This window comes from Littorina saxatilis, linkage group LG3, assembly GCF_037325665.1.
Source record: "Littorina saxatilis isolate snail1 linkage group LG3, US_GU_Lsax_2.0, whole genome shotgun sequence".
NCBI lineage: Eukaryota > Metazoa > Mollusca > Gastropoda > Littorinimorpha > Littorinidae > Littorina > Littorina saxatilis.
Genome location: NC_090247.1, coordinates 63,381,500 through 63,396,372, shown reverse-complemented (window position 1 = coordinate 63,396,372; position 14,873 = coordinate 63,381,500). Strand labels below are relative to the sequence as shown.

Here is a 14,873-nt window from a genome sequence, read left to right as displayed (position 1 = left end):
AAATAGGTGTGGTTACGGTAACATAGCCAAAAAAAATAGGGTAGGAAGGTAGGCAATCACTTCTTTTTTTTTAACTTTTTTTTCTAATGTGTACAAATTAAACCTACTTGACAGGGAAATAAGTGTGCGACTCGGGCGATTTTGCTTTCATTGCGTTTTCTGCACTCGTTTTTTTTGTTTTTTTTGTTTTTTTGTTGACAAATCACGGTAATAAAAAGTTATAGGGTCGGCCCCTAAAAATAGGGTAGGTCGGGTTACCGTAACCACACCTATTTTTTTTTTAGGCCTTATAGCTCAGTGGACGAGAGGCTTCTGGTTCTTACAGTATGCAGGGATGCCCCGAGACAAGCATATATTTTGCAATTTGGTTTGTTTGTTTGCTTAACGCCCAGCCGACCACGAAGGGCCATATTATCAGGGCGGTGCTGCTTTGACATATAACGTGCGCCACACACAAGACAGAAGTCGCAGCACAGGCTTCATGTCTCACCCAGTCACATTATTCTGACACCGGACCAACCAGTCCTAGCACTAACCCCATAATGCCAGACGCCAGGCGGAGCAGCCACTAGATTGCCAATTTTAAAGTCTTAGGTATGACCCGGCCGGGGTTCGAACCCACGACCTCCCGATCACGGGGCGGATGCATTACCACTTGGCCAACCGTGCTGGTATATTTTGCAATGGTCGTTATACCAGCGAATGCATACTCAGTTGAACCTGCCCTGACGACGACCTCTTGATAAAGACCACCTGCAAAGGCCCGCCGAAGAAATATTGTTTCCTGTATAATTTAACTTTCCACAACAACCACGTAAAATGATCACTTTTGGTTGTACCTTGGGTGGTTGTTAAAAAGACAAGTTTGACTGTATTGCCATGTCCAGTAAGGATTTTCAAAGGAGTTATGCAACATAATTATACAGTTACTTACGCATCTTCTCCGGTTAACTTCGTCCAGCCACTACGTGAACTGAAAACCCGAGAGAAAACGGGGAAAAAAAATGCAAACACAGGACAAATCTGACAAGCAAAAAACACCAAACAGCAATTATTACGAACCTCCGGGACTCTGTGAGCGATCGCGCTATGGGAAAAAAAGAAAGAGAATAAAAACGTTCTGTCCCAAGAGACGTGTAGGCAAAGGAGAGGAACAATTGATTAATGAATTAACAAAGAGGAGGGGGTGTCGGAACGGATATCTCCCCGGACCGGCATGAATAATGGATAAGATCGGAGAGTGCGTTGGAGTCCGTCAGTGAATCTGTGTCCACTACCGCTTTTCGGCACGTGCTACTCGTCCCAACACCGCATTATGCCCCGCTTCTGACATAAATGTATTGATGTGCACCATCATCTTCCGGCACCCTTCCATCCTTGCCCCCCCCCCCCCCTTCCTCTCCACTGCTGCCCTTGCCTGCGGCCTCCCCCTGCTCATCATCCCCTTATTCTACCCTCTCCATTCCCTTATGTTGCTTGCTGTTCTTTATTTAGAAGTATTCAGGAGTTGTTTCCCTTGGGTTGTTTTGAGTTACTTCCCTTCCCCTTGTTGGTTTGGCAGCCGCCATTTGCACTGGTCGCCAGTACCAGAACGTCCCGCTAAATTCCTAAATATCTTCAGTTAATGTGCGCCTCACATGATGTAAGTAGAGTCATTTAATTTCTGAAAGTTTATTTGAGGTTCCTGTTCCATAATTTGCTTGTGTAAAGTAAATTAGAATGCGTGAAGTTGGTTCTATTTGTTTGGGTTCGTCAGCGCAACGTGCTCGATGCTTTTTGTTAAAATCTATTTTCCGTACTCCGATTTGTAAATGCTTAGTGGGTCGGACACAATATACTTTTGTTCATTAGTGTGTGGTTCCGTGGTACTTACTTTTTTGCAAACAGCTTCTTAATCTTATGTTATTGTTCTGTTGTTCTTTTGGGTTTTCACAGCATGACGCGGGAAACGCAAAACGCAATGGGCGGTTCTGGTGAGGTTATGCCCCCTCTTTCTTTCGGCTGGTAACTGGCGCCACCTCGCGGCAAGATCACACGAGAAAGGAAAAAAAAACCTTGCATTGGTCCCAAATAGCATATCGGTTTGGTAACAGTTCGTGTGTAAGTCGTACATTTTATACGGAAAACAGACAATGATCGGTTCTGGTGAGGTTATGCCTTTTCTTTCTTTCGGCTGGTAACTGGCGCCACCTCGCGGCAAGATTACAGGAGTTGTCTCGCGTTATCACCCCAGAAGCGCTCATTCTTTCGAACGAACGTGGAGGCAGAACACTTGCCTTAGCCTTTTTCTCCCGTGTTTGTCGTTTTCGTTTTTGTCCAGGCATGGTGCTTGGACAACCGTTCTTCTTGCCATTATATTAGCTTATTTACAGATTTATGGCCTGAAGCGATGCTATTTTGCCGCAAGTCCCCCACTGACAAAAACAATTTACCACAACAGGTATATTCGTTTAAAAAGACTATTCCCGCCAACAAACTGCTTCAAATCGCGGAGGAAAATGCATAACGTCTTCCCTTTTGGCTGCACAAAAAGTATTACACAGCAGGTGTAGTCTTCAAGAGGCAGCCATATGTGGAAACTATTTTTGCAGTAAAATAAAGATGTGGCACTCACTCACTGTGGAAACTCTAGTGTAATACATTTAATGCGGTTTATTAATTAATCATCATGGTTGTAGGAATATGGCATAGATGTTCCGTTTTTGAGAGAATCACTTGTAGGAGTAGTCTGACTGCTTTAAAGACAGTTCGCGAAGGTTGGGAGGAATGTAAACTTAAAACAATTAGTACAACAAATGTTCCACTCCTTTAATGCATTAATTCTTGTGTTATTTCATTGAAACTTTCTACGCCATTTCAGGCCGTCCACTTGACTATCTGGCACATCTTTTGGATCAAAGATTTCTTCAACAAGTATCACGTAACCGCCGCTCAAATAAGGGTACCCTCAAAAGAGTTGTGACAAAAAACGAAGTGTCCAATTAAAAATTGACGAACCATCATAATATGCGGAATTTTGCAACTTTTACATACAAGGAGAATGTCAAATCAAGTATCTACCCAGAACATGCTGTTTTGTTTCGCTGGCTTGCACATTTTGTGTGCTATGATAAATCATATTCCTACTGATGCAGGTGTCGATCGCATAAAGGGTCCAAAACTTGAGGTTTTTTTTTAAATTTGTTATCGCGTGTGCATCTTTTTTACTGCAAATTTAATGTTCCTTTTTTGGATACTCGTGCAATAATTTCATCCCTACTGCTCTTCACATGGACCCTTTGGCTCCATGTGTTAATAGGAGCCGGTTTTTGGCTCGGAACAGGACCACCACTAAACACCGTCGAAGTGACTCGGCAGCAGTGCAGTGTCATCTTCAGAGGGTCGCCCGCCGCAGCGACCTGATATCCCTCCCTGGAGTGTCTGTAATATTGACAATTCTTGCAGCGGAACGAACTTCAGGCGTGAATGCCAGAATGGAGCAGTGAGTACTGGGACGGGGCGATGTGAGAGCATACTGGGACATGGAACAAGCGTCGGGACAATCAAAAAAAAAACAAAAAAACAAACAAATAGGAGCCTGTTTCATATGACTCGCGGCGGTCCACTGAACTCTTTTTAATGAAACTCGATTTCGTCGGATAATTGAATTTCACTGGTTCACCTGCAGTTGGACGACTGTTTTTCTGGCCTGTGAAACCGGTCCCAGAAGCTGAACAAGCATAACTCTCCGGTTGTAATGATAGCAGCCAATAACACCCTGCGCATCACACTATGTTGTGACGGGAGACGGATGAGGCCAACAGAAAGCGTCTTCTCTCAGCGGAATCTTCGTTCAGTTAGTTTTACGAAACTGTCCGCATAGAGAAGACAGTTTTCTACGGCCATGCGTATTGTGTGGTTGTCAAGGTCTTGACAGAATTGCTAGCAGAATCAAAGAATCAAGACTCAAATATGTTCCTGTCCTTATAAAATCAACGAAAACTGCATCGCAGTGTCAGGCAGTTTAAAACACAAAATAAATCTCATTTACTAACAGTTCATCGTAGAACTACGTCAGATTAAACATATTTACAGAGCACATACATCGACACTGCCGGTGTAACACGAGAACATTACTCCCACGAGATTTTTACTCCGGAGTAAAAAATGTCGTACGAAAATGTTACTCACTTTACGAAAAAAGTACTCCCCTATTACACGAGAAAATTACTCCCCACGACAGGTGAGTTCCGAGTAAACATTTCATACAAAAATGTTACTCCCCTGCCGAATAAATAACGAATTAATTACTTCAGCCTAACACGAGCAGTTTAACACCCCACATGCCAGGTGTACGAAATGTTTACTCTCTTGTTCCCTGTTAGTCTTGGTGGTGGAAGGGGTGGAGGGAGGGTAGCGCGACATTCGTTTGCGCGAGATCACATAATGGCATTATCCCTTCGCCCACATCCCATTTTTGCGTAGGAGATTTTTTTACTGGGGAGTAAAACTTTCGTGAACGGAGTAATTTGTTCGTGCCTTGGGGAGTTCTTTTTTCGTACGAAAGGTGTACTCGGAGTAAGAATTTCGTACGAAATTTTTACTCCGGATCGGAGTATTTTGTTCGTGGAGTAAAAATTTCGTGTCACACCGGTCGCACACTGAGTCGCGCCCACTACTGGTAGGTGCATTGAGTAATCTTTCCAACACGTTTAATTGTTGCTGTAATACACAGTGACTCAAGATCATGCTTCAGCGAGAATTCAATTATCATCGCCGGGATAGTGCCAAGTCTATGGCATATAGTGCTGCAGACAGTACACATCTTTTACTTAAGTTGGTTTCGATGGGATTCGTAGACCATGGACAGGTTACTTGGCAAATCCGTCACTGGGCGATAATTTAATTTCACACTCTGTCTTTGGCAAACCTTAACTGAACTGTGTCCTAACTTTTCTCCCGGCCAACATTAGCAACAAAACTACAACAAACGCTGCAAATGGGCAGAATATACCTGCGCAGTTTCAGCGGCACAGACGACGCACGGCCAATTATTTATGCCGCGATAGGGATTATGACGAGTACTTGTCCTGTTTTCCTTTCATGCAACGTGTAGCGGACTGGGATAAACTGCAGTGCGTCGTCGGTCCTGCTGAAGTTACATAATATGTGAGCGGAGCCCCTAACGATTTGCCGGCAAAAGGGCAACTGCAATGTTTTCTGAGCATCTGGTTTTTCTTACTTCTCCTTTGGGCACTCAAGTCTCCGTCGCTGCGTGTCTTTGCATGCAAAACGTTCAATGACAGAATACCCTCGGGCACTGAAGATTGTTGGTCTAGCAATGAAATAACCTGGCCTTTCATGGTTTGAACTGCTACGCTTTAATTATTTCTTTTTACCGGAGTCATGAAAATGAGCGCTTCTGGGGTGATAACGCGAGACAACTCCTGTGATCTTGCCGCGAGGTTCCGCCTGTTACCATTGTCTTTTTACCGTATAAAATGCACGACTTACACACGAACTGTTACCAAAGCGACATGCTATTTGGGACCAATGCACGATCTTTTCCTTTCTCGTGTGATCTTGCCGCGAGGTTCCGCCTGTTACCAGCCGAAAGAAAGAAGGGGCATAACCTCACCAGAACCGCCCATTGATATACATCAAAGGAGCATAACAAATGAAAATATAAATGTGGTCTTACAGAGAGGATCATGAAGTGGCGGGCAGTATTCTCCAGGACCATCTTTGCCGAAACTGGCGATAGCCGTGGAGCGATGATTATCAGAATGGAGTGTCTGAACACAGAAGCCACGCCAGCTGTCCATTAAAGCACCCGGATCGAAACAGGGGCGATTATTTGGCGAGAAAGCAAAGGCATTTTGCCACTTCGTCACCAGAGTTACCGCTCCTTGCATTTATGCAGCAGGGCCGTGTCCGAACAAATGAAGATTTATGGCCGAAGCTTCATCGTTTGCGAACTGAGGTTTTTGTATCATTACCGCGGCCAGTTCGTGTCCTTGCTTTGCACCGACTCATTATATTATTATAATGTTTTTTTACTCCGGTGGCGTGGGGTGCGTATGGTTGTGACAAAGTGATGTGGTTGAGGTTGTGAATTGGATGTCATATTATGGCGGGGAAGAGTAGTTAATTGTAATTTGCTGGTCCACTTCAGATAATTATGCGTTTTTGTTTTGTTTTGGTGGTGGTGTGTGCGTGTGCGTGTGTGTGTGTGTGTGTGTGTGTGTGTTATAGTTGTGTGTGTAAATATGTGAGGGAAGGGGTCATGTTTTTTATGTCTGTTCATAGTTTGGTTGTGCCAACCCTTCGCAAGCCCCCCCCCCACCCCATCCTTCCTTTCCTCCTTCTCCTCCCCCACATTCAATTCTCCGCTCTCTGTGTGACTAATACACACTTAATGAATACCTACCCCTTTTATCCATCACTTCCAACAAACTCAGCCCCCCCCTCACACACTATTGTGTACATTTTTTTAGGTCCATTTTCTTTATGGCTTGCACTCAATTAGTGTTCCATTTTTGAACACATTTTTGTAACAAATGTGAACACTTTATGACATAGTACATAGTTACACTGGCAAAAGTAGCATCAACTAGTCTTCACTAGTGTTAATGTAACCGAGTGCCGAAACACTACGATCACCTCGGGAAGCGAAGTGCAATCAAACAGGTTTGAAAATATTAGGGCTAATTTCTTAGCCCTATAAAAACTGTTATGCAAACCCGAAGGTTTCACGGGGGATAACCGGTCAAAGGCCGAACAGAAGCCGAAGGCCGCTCATGACACGTGTGAAGGCAAGTTTTGTCTGTTTTCTAGGTACTGTTTGATTTATGTCTGGATTTAAGGTAAGCTACTGATTCAGCGATGACTAAATTTGTTTCTCGATGCATAACAAGTCAGGGAGCGATTGATATTTGCCCGTAAATAGCCTTCAAAGCTGAAAATGTCCGCGATCGAGCACCGGAAATGGCTGTTCGATGGGTTTTGCAAGTAGAAATGTGCTTTATTTCACCAAATCAGCTCGTATTTGGTGTGGATACGGGATTCTAGAGGACGAAGAAGTCATAAGAGGTGCAAAGAAGTGCTATTTGGGAGTAGAATAAATCTTCCGAGACAGTAGACAAGAGAAGGTCATATTTGAGAGATGCCCGTAGGCCGATTGTCTTTCCGACAAGCGAATGATACAGCAGATTAATCATTCGTTTTGACCAGAAACCTGGTCTCTAGTTTTTATGAATGAGTTTTTTAATTAAAACAATCACGAGAACTCTCTCGCTTAGCCTAATGGCTGTTCGATGGGTTTCGCAAGTAGAAATGTGCTTTATTTCACCAAATCAGCTCGTATTTGACATCGGTTTGGTATATATATATATATATATATATATATATATATATATATATATATATATTTTCTAATCCTACCGCGAACTGGATAGCAGACGCGGCACGACTGTTGCACCACACTTTGAAGTAATCCCACACTTTGAAGTAAATTACTTCAAAGTGTGGGGATGTGCCCCACACTTTGAAGTAAACCCATTTTTTACTTCAAAGTGTGGGGGGATCTTCCCACACTTTGAAGTAAACTCAGTTTTTACTTCAAAGTGTGGGGGGATCTTCCCACACTTTGAAGTAACTTACTTCAAAGCGTGGGACTTTTGCATCGCCTGTTTGAGCCTGATGATTTTGTCAAAAAAAAATGGCAGTCTTTTGGATGAGTGAACAGAAAAAGTGAGCGAGCCAAGAAACATAGTGATGTTTGTTATCAGGCTTTAAGCAATGTCCCATTGTTGAGTGTGACGAAAACTCGTGGTGACGATTTTAAAACATGTTGGGTCACGCATGGTCCAATCTTACATGGTCCAATCTTACATGGTCCAACCTTACATGGTCCGACCTTACATGGTCCAATCTTACATGGTCCAATCTTACATGGTCCAATCTTACATGGTCCAACCTTACATGGTCCAATCTTGCATGGTCCAATCTTACATGGTCCAACCTTACATGGTCCAACCTTACATGGTCCAATCTTACATGGTCCAATCTTACATGGTCCAATCTTACATGGTCCAATAATATATATATGGACCATGTAAGATTGGACCATGTAAGGTTGGACCATGTAAGGTTGGACCATGTAAGATTGGACCATGCGTGACCCAATCTTACATGGTCCAATAATATATATATGGACCATGTAAGATTGGACCATGTAAGGTTGGACCATGTAAGATTGGACCATGTAAGATTGGACCATGTAAGGTCGGACCATGTAAGGTTGGGCCATGTAAGATTGGACCATGTAAGATTGGACCATGCGTGACCCAACATGTTTTAAAATCGTCACCACGAGTTTTCGTCACACTCAACAATGGGACATTGCTTAAAGCCTGATAACTAACATCACTATGTTTCTTGGTCCGCTCACTTTTTCTGTTCACTCATCCAAAAGACGTTGCCATTTTTTTGGACAAAATCATCAGGCTCAAACAGGCGATGCAAAAGTCCCACGCTTTGAAGTAAGTTACTTCAAAGTGTGGGAAGATCCCCCCACACTTTGAAGTAAAAACTGAGTTTACTTCAAAGTGTGGGAAGATCCCCCCACACTTTGAAGTAAAAAATGGGTTTACTTCAAAGTGTGGGGCACATCCCCACACTTTGAAGTAATTTACTTCAAAGTGTGGGATTACTTCAAAGTGTGGTGCAACAGTCGTGCCGCGTCTGCTATCCAGTTCGCGATAGGATTAGAAAATATATATATATATATATACCAAACCGATGTCAAATACGAGCTGATTTGGTGAAATAAAGCACATTTCTACTTGCGAAACCCATCGAACAGCCATTAGGCTAAGCGAGAGAGTTCTCGTGATTGTTTTAATTAAAAAACTCATTCATTAAAACTAGAGACTAGGTTTCTGGTCAAAACGAATGATTAATCTGCTGTATCATTCGCTTGTCGGAAAGACAATCGGCCTACGCGCATCTCTCAAATATGACCTTCTCTTGTCTACTGTATCGGAAGATTTATTCTACTCCCAAATAGCACTTCTTTGCACCTCTTATGACTCCTTCGTCCTCTAGAATCCCGTACCCACACCAAATACGAGCTGATTTGGTGAAATAAAGCACATTTCTACTTGCAAAACCCATCGAACAGCCATTTCCGGTGCTCGATCGCGGACATTTTCAGCTTTGAATGCTATTTACGGGCAAATATCAATCGCTCCCTGACTTTTTATGCATCGAGAAACAAATTTAGTCATCGCTGAATCAGTAGCTTACCTTAAATCCCGACATAAATCAAACAATACCTAGAAAACAGACAAAACTTGCCTTCACACGTGTCATGAGCGGCCTTCGGCTTCTGTTCGGCCTTTGACCGGTTATCCCCCGTGGGTTTCCATGAACATACAGACAATCGGAAACCACCAGACCCCATCACAAACAGATTTCCACAAACCACGGGTGTTGACTTAAAGGCCAACAACTCGGGTGCAGAGTCTGCTGTGAAAGGAGCGGTAGCCTCCCCTGTCACATTAACATGGAAACTTGTGTTTACTGTGTATGCCACTTTTGCTAGTAGCATTACGTACTATAGCGCAAAGTACTCAAAACGTGTTCCAGAAATGTGTTAAATAACGGAGAAGTTTTTTTTCCTCCTCTGAAGCGGTTTATTCAGAGCCTCCAAGTTGACAAATGCTGTCAAGTTCAGCCGCGAGTGCTAACGAACATTTTTTCCGATCTGCCCATCATCCGTCGGCTTGAGAAACTTGTTTGGATAGGGTCAGTTCTATTGTTTGTGAGAAAGCCGGACGGACTATACTGATTTTGTGTGGAACATAGTGAGCGTGTGTGTGTGTGTGTGGGGGGGTCGTGTGTGTTTATGTAAGTGTGGGGGGATAGTGTGTGTTTGTGTGTTAGTGTGGGTGTGTTAGTGTGTGTGTGTGTGCGTGTGTGTGTTTGTATGTGAGAGAGAGTGTGTGTGTGTGTGTGTGTGTGTGTGTGTGTGTGTGTGTGTGTGTGTGTGTGTGTGTGTGTGTGTGTGTGTGTGTGTCATTAACACGTGAGTGGACTTCCAAAGTTGCACCCCAGGGACGTGGCTTCGTAAAAGGGCTGTCCAACAAGTCGGGCACACTGAATCACACACACACACACACACACACACACACACACACACACACACACTTACACTGATCTCTGCCATACACACAATCTTGGGAGACAGGGAGAGAGGTCGAGGATGGAATACAAAAAAAAAAGAGCGGGCAGAAGTTTCGCACGTGAATCAAGGCTGTCTAACTGTCCGACGAGCTGTCTTCTCACTGTCAAGCAAGCCGAAGACTGTGCGTCACTACTAACGGTACAAGTCTAACCCTAGGGTCATGGCTGTCAATCGAAGAAAATGGCATTGATCAACTATGTTCAGCGCACAGGGATGATCAAATAGCAGGAGAAAAAAATAACGAAAAACTCGTTGTGTAAACTACGAAAGAGCTGTGCAAAGATTAAAGCCTCACGAAAAAGAAACACCATAACATTTACACGTCTACACTGAGAGGACTTTGGACCAAGGAGAAGTAACGTTAGTGGATCCAGTTATCTATAGTGATCGACCTTAAAGCCTGCTAAGACGACGCTCAAGACACACACACACACACAGGGCTCTTCACGGACGCCCCTCCTAGTGCGTCCCGGGGCCCCCACTTTAAAATGTTTGGGAGTCTATGGACAACCACTGCAGTATTTTAGAGGGTCCCAAGGGTCCAAAAGCCGAAAAGTCCCAGTGTACTTATAAAACATTGTGGTCACGTATAGTGTACTGCGAAGTGTCGATTGCAGTCTGAAAAGGTATCTACGGTACGGACGATAAAAGGAATGTAGTGCGTTCTAGGACCCGCTCTTTTAAAATCTAGTGCGTCCAGGGACCCCCTACATATATTTCTAGTGCGTGTTTTCGGCTTCTAGTGCGTATAGGACGCAGGGACGCGCGCTATGGGGAGCCCTGCACACACACACACACACACACACACACACACACACACACACACACACACACACACACACACAAACACACGCCCCCCCCCCCCCCCACACAGAAACAACAAGTAAAAAACAGAAACAGAAATACGACACGAAAAGGTGTATTTTTGTAAGATAACGGGATCTCGAAAATACCACATTGCAACGAATACTCGCACGTTTAACTCGTAAACTTTAGTTTTGGCTGAAGTGTCTGAATGCTCAGCTGATGTGATTCTAATATTTGACATGTTATGTACCATGCTTGAAAAGAAACTGATAAAAATGCAAAGCCGGAGAGTAACTTTTTTGACGTATAATCAAAACTTGTGTACGTGGTACTCATTCTTAGAACAAATGCGACCTGGATAAAATACTTACAGATGAATTGGAAAGAAAAGGTTATTCCAAGCCATGGTACTTTACAGAAAAAAAAGTTATTCGGTCATACTGGTTTGTCCTTGTGTAAACTGGTGAAAAAGCAGAAAGTCTTAAGAAGTGACAATGTTTTAAATTCCTAGTTACTAAACATGATTTTGGTGCGTAAATATACATTTCTTTACATTACACTGTCTCTAGGGACAAGAACAGCAAACAACATCGCTCCACAGGCGTTTCTTGACATAACAGATCAAACAATTTTTTTCGCAGCTGACACGAAAAGACAAATCAGATCGGTCAGAAGCTAGACGGGAGGCGCCAAGTTTGATGGAAGAGCCTGGTGGTTGACCTTTCAGCTGTGCACACTTTGCATCAACACACGGAATGCACGTGCATGTTCGACACTGCGCTAACTTTCAGCACCAACATTGCTGTTTGAGTCCCGCACTGAAAAAATCCGTCAACAGACTTCTGTCAGCGGAGTGGATTATATTCCTTTCCGCTCCTGTCCACACGGATGACGGAAGAGCTGGGAGATATTCTTCATATTAAACATTTTTTGTTGAACTTTAGGATGATGTAGTTGCACAAGGGGTGAGGACTTCATTCTGGGCTCCGATGGAATCTCCCTGAAAGCACCGGACTTGCAGGGAGTGTTTTGATGTTTCTTGCGTTAACCTAAGTGTGAGGAAGTAGAACAAGAGTGGAGCCAACGCTGTGATTTACAGTGGAACCCCCCTTTTGGACACCCTCCTCCCTCTCCTCCTCCCCATTTTAGATTTCCTTTTTACATTTAGTCATGTTTTGACTAAATATTTTAACATCGAGGGGGAATCGAAACGAGGGTCGTGGTGTATGTGCGTATGTGTGTGTGTGCGTGCGTGTGTGTGTGTGTGTGTGTGTGTGTGTAGAGCGATTCAGACTAAACTACAGGACCGATCTTTATGAAATTTGACATGAGAGTTCCTGGGTATGAAATCTCGGAACGTTTTTTTCATTTTTTTGATAAATGTCTTTGATGACGTCATATCCGGCTTTTCGTGAAAGTTGAGGCGGCACTGTCACGCCCTCATTTTTCAACCAAATTGGTTGAAATTTTGGTCAAGTACTCTTCGACGAAGCCCGGGGTTCGGTATTGCATTTCAGCTTGGTGGCTTAAAAATTAATTAATGACTTTGGTCATTAAAAATCTGAAAATTGTAAAAAAAAATAAAAAATTATAAAACGATCCAAATTTACGTTTATCTTATTCTCCATCATTTGCTGATTCCAAAAACATATAAATATGTTATATTCGGATTAAAAACAAGCTCTGAAAATTAAATATATAAAAATTATTATCAAATTTTTTTTTTCGAAATCAATTTAAAAACACTTTCATCTTATTCCTTGTCGGTTCCTGATTCCAAAAATATATAGATATGATATGTTTGGATTAAAAACACGCTCAGAAAGTTAAAACGAAGAGAGGTACAGAAAAGCGTGCTATGCAGCATAGCGTAACCACTACCCCGCTCTTCTTGTCAATTTCACTGCCTATGCCGTGAGCGGTGGACCACGAGTATACGGTCTTGCTGCGTTGCATTGCGTTCAGTTTCATTCTGTGAGTTCGACAGCTACTTGACTAAATATTGTATTTTCGCCTTACGCGACTTGTTACATTTAGTCATGTTTTGACTAAATGTTTTAACATAGAGGGGGAATCGAGACGAGGGTCGTAGTGTATGTGTTTGTCTGTGCGTGTGTGTGTGTAGAGCACTTCAGACCAAACTACCTGACCGATCTTTATGAAATTTTACATGAGAGTTCCTGGGAATGATATCCCCGGAGATTTTTGTTTTGATAAATACCTTTGATGACATCATATCCGGCTTTTTGTAAAAGTTGAGGCGGCACTGTCACACCCTCATTTTTCAATCAAATTGATTGAAAGTTTGGCCAAGCAATCTTCGACGAAGGCCGGGATTTGGTATTGCATTTCAGCTTGGTGGCTTAAAAGTTAATTAATGACTTTGGTCATTAAAAATCAGAAAATTGTAAAAAAAATATTATTTTCATAAAACGATCCAAATTTACGTTCATCTTATTTTTCATCATTTTCTGATTCCCAAAACATAAATATGTTATATTTGGATTAAAAACAAGCTCTGAAAATTAAAAATATAAAAATTATGATCAAAATTAAATTTTTGAAATCAATTTAAAACCACTTTCATCTTATTTCTTGTCGGTTCCTGATTCCAAAAACATATAGATATTATATGTTTGGATTAAAAACACGCTGAGAAAGTTAAAACGAAGAGAGGTACAGAAAAGCGTGCTATCCTTCTCAGCGCAACTACTACGCTGCTCTTCTTGTCAATTTCACTGCCTTTGCCACGAGCGGAGGACTGACGATGCTACGAGTATACGGTCTTGCTTAAAAATTGCATTGCGTTCAGTTTCATTCTGTGAGTTCGACAGCTTGACTAAATGTTGTATTTTCGCCTTACGCGACTTGTTTTGTCTTTACATTTAGTCAAGTTTTGATTTTTTAATATCTTGATTTTTCAAATTCGCGGTTCAGAACTTCTGTAAATGTACATCCTGTTTAAGACTTCCTCCTTTTAAAGACCTGATTTTTTTCTCCAGATTTTTGGAGATCGTAAAAGGCGGGTTACACTGTCTTTTTCTTTCTATTTAAGGCTGTGAAAGAGCTAGCACTTTTGCACTAGCCATACAAGAAAATGTTCTTTTCCCCCTCGCTTTTCCCTTTTTTTAGTTAATTTTTTCCTCTCTTGTTTTTTTCTTCTTTCTTTCGTTCCCTGGTGGAAATGCTGGTGATCTTTATTTTTCTGTTTACTCAGAGACTTGCAACTGACGAGATTTGTTTGTGTAATTTCCACGGGCAAATCCTCCTTTTTAATCTACCTCTTTTTTCTTCTGATTTCTTCAACTCTTTCTTGAGAATGTAAATCACAGCTTAAGCTCTTTACTTTACACAATGTCCTTAGCCAACCGATTCTAGATGCGGGCATACAAAACTGATGCTCGGATTCAGATGTGCCTGTTCAGAAAAAAATGATGAACCTGGATATCTTGTTCATGCACCACATGAGTTTTTGTAAAAAAAAAACCTCCACACGCTATGTCATTGTCCTTTGAGAAGCAAGCGTGAAAGTATAAAGCCAGTCAGCTATTGGGTGTGGACGTTCTGGGCGAAGGCCGGTGTAACACGAGAAAATTACTCCCACGAGATTTTTACTCCGGAGTAAACATTTCGTACGAAAAAGTTACTCCCTTTACGAAAAAAGCACTCCCCCATTACACGAGAAAATTACTCCCCAAGACAGGTGAGTTCCGAGTAAACATTTCGTAAAAAAATGTTACTCCCCTGACGAATACATAACACATAAATTACTTCACCCCAACACAAGCAATTTAACTTCCCATGCCAGGTGTAAGACATTTTTACTCCCTTGTCCCCT

At 42.4% G+C, this 14,873-nt stretch overlaps 1 long non-coding RNA gene across 1 annotated transcript in view; it reads right to left on the bottom strand.

Moving 5' to 3' along the window:
• The window catches only part of LOC138962918 (uncharacterized), a 204,326-nt gene that overhangs the window by 141,257 nt on the left and 48,196 nt on the right, over positions 1-14,873 (bottom strand). The window lies entirely within an intron of this gene.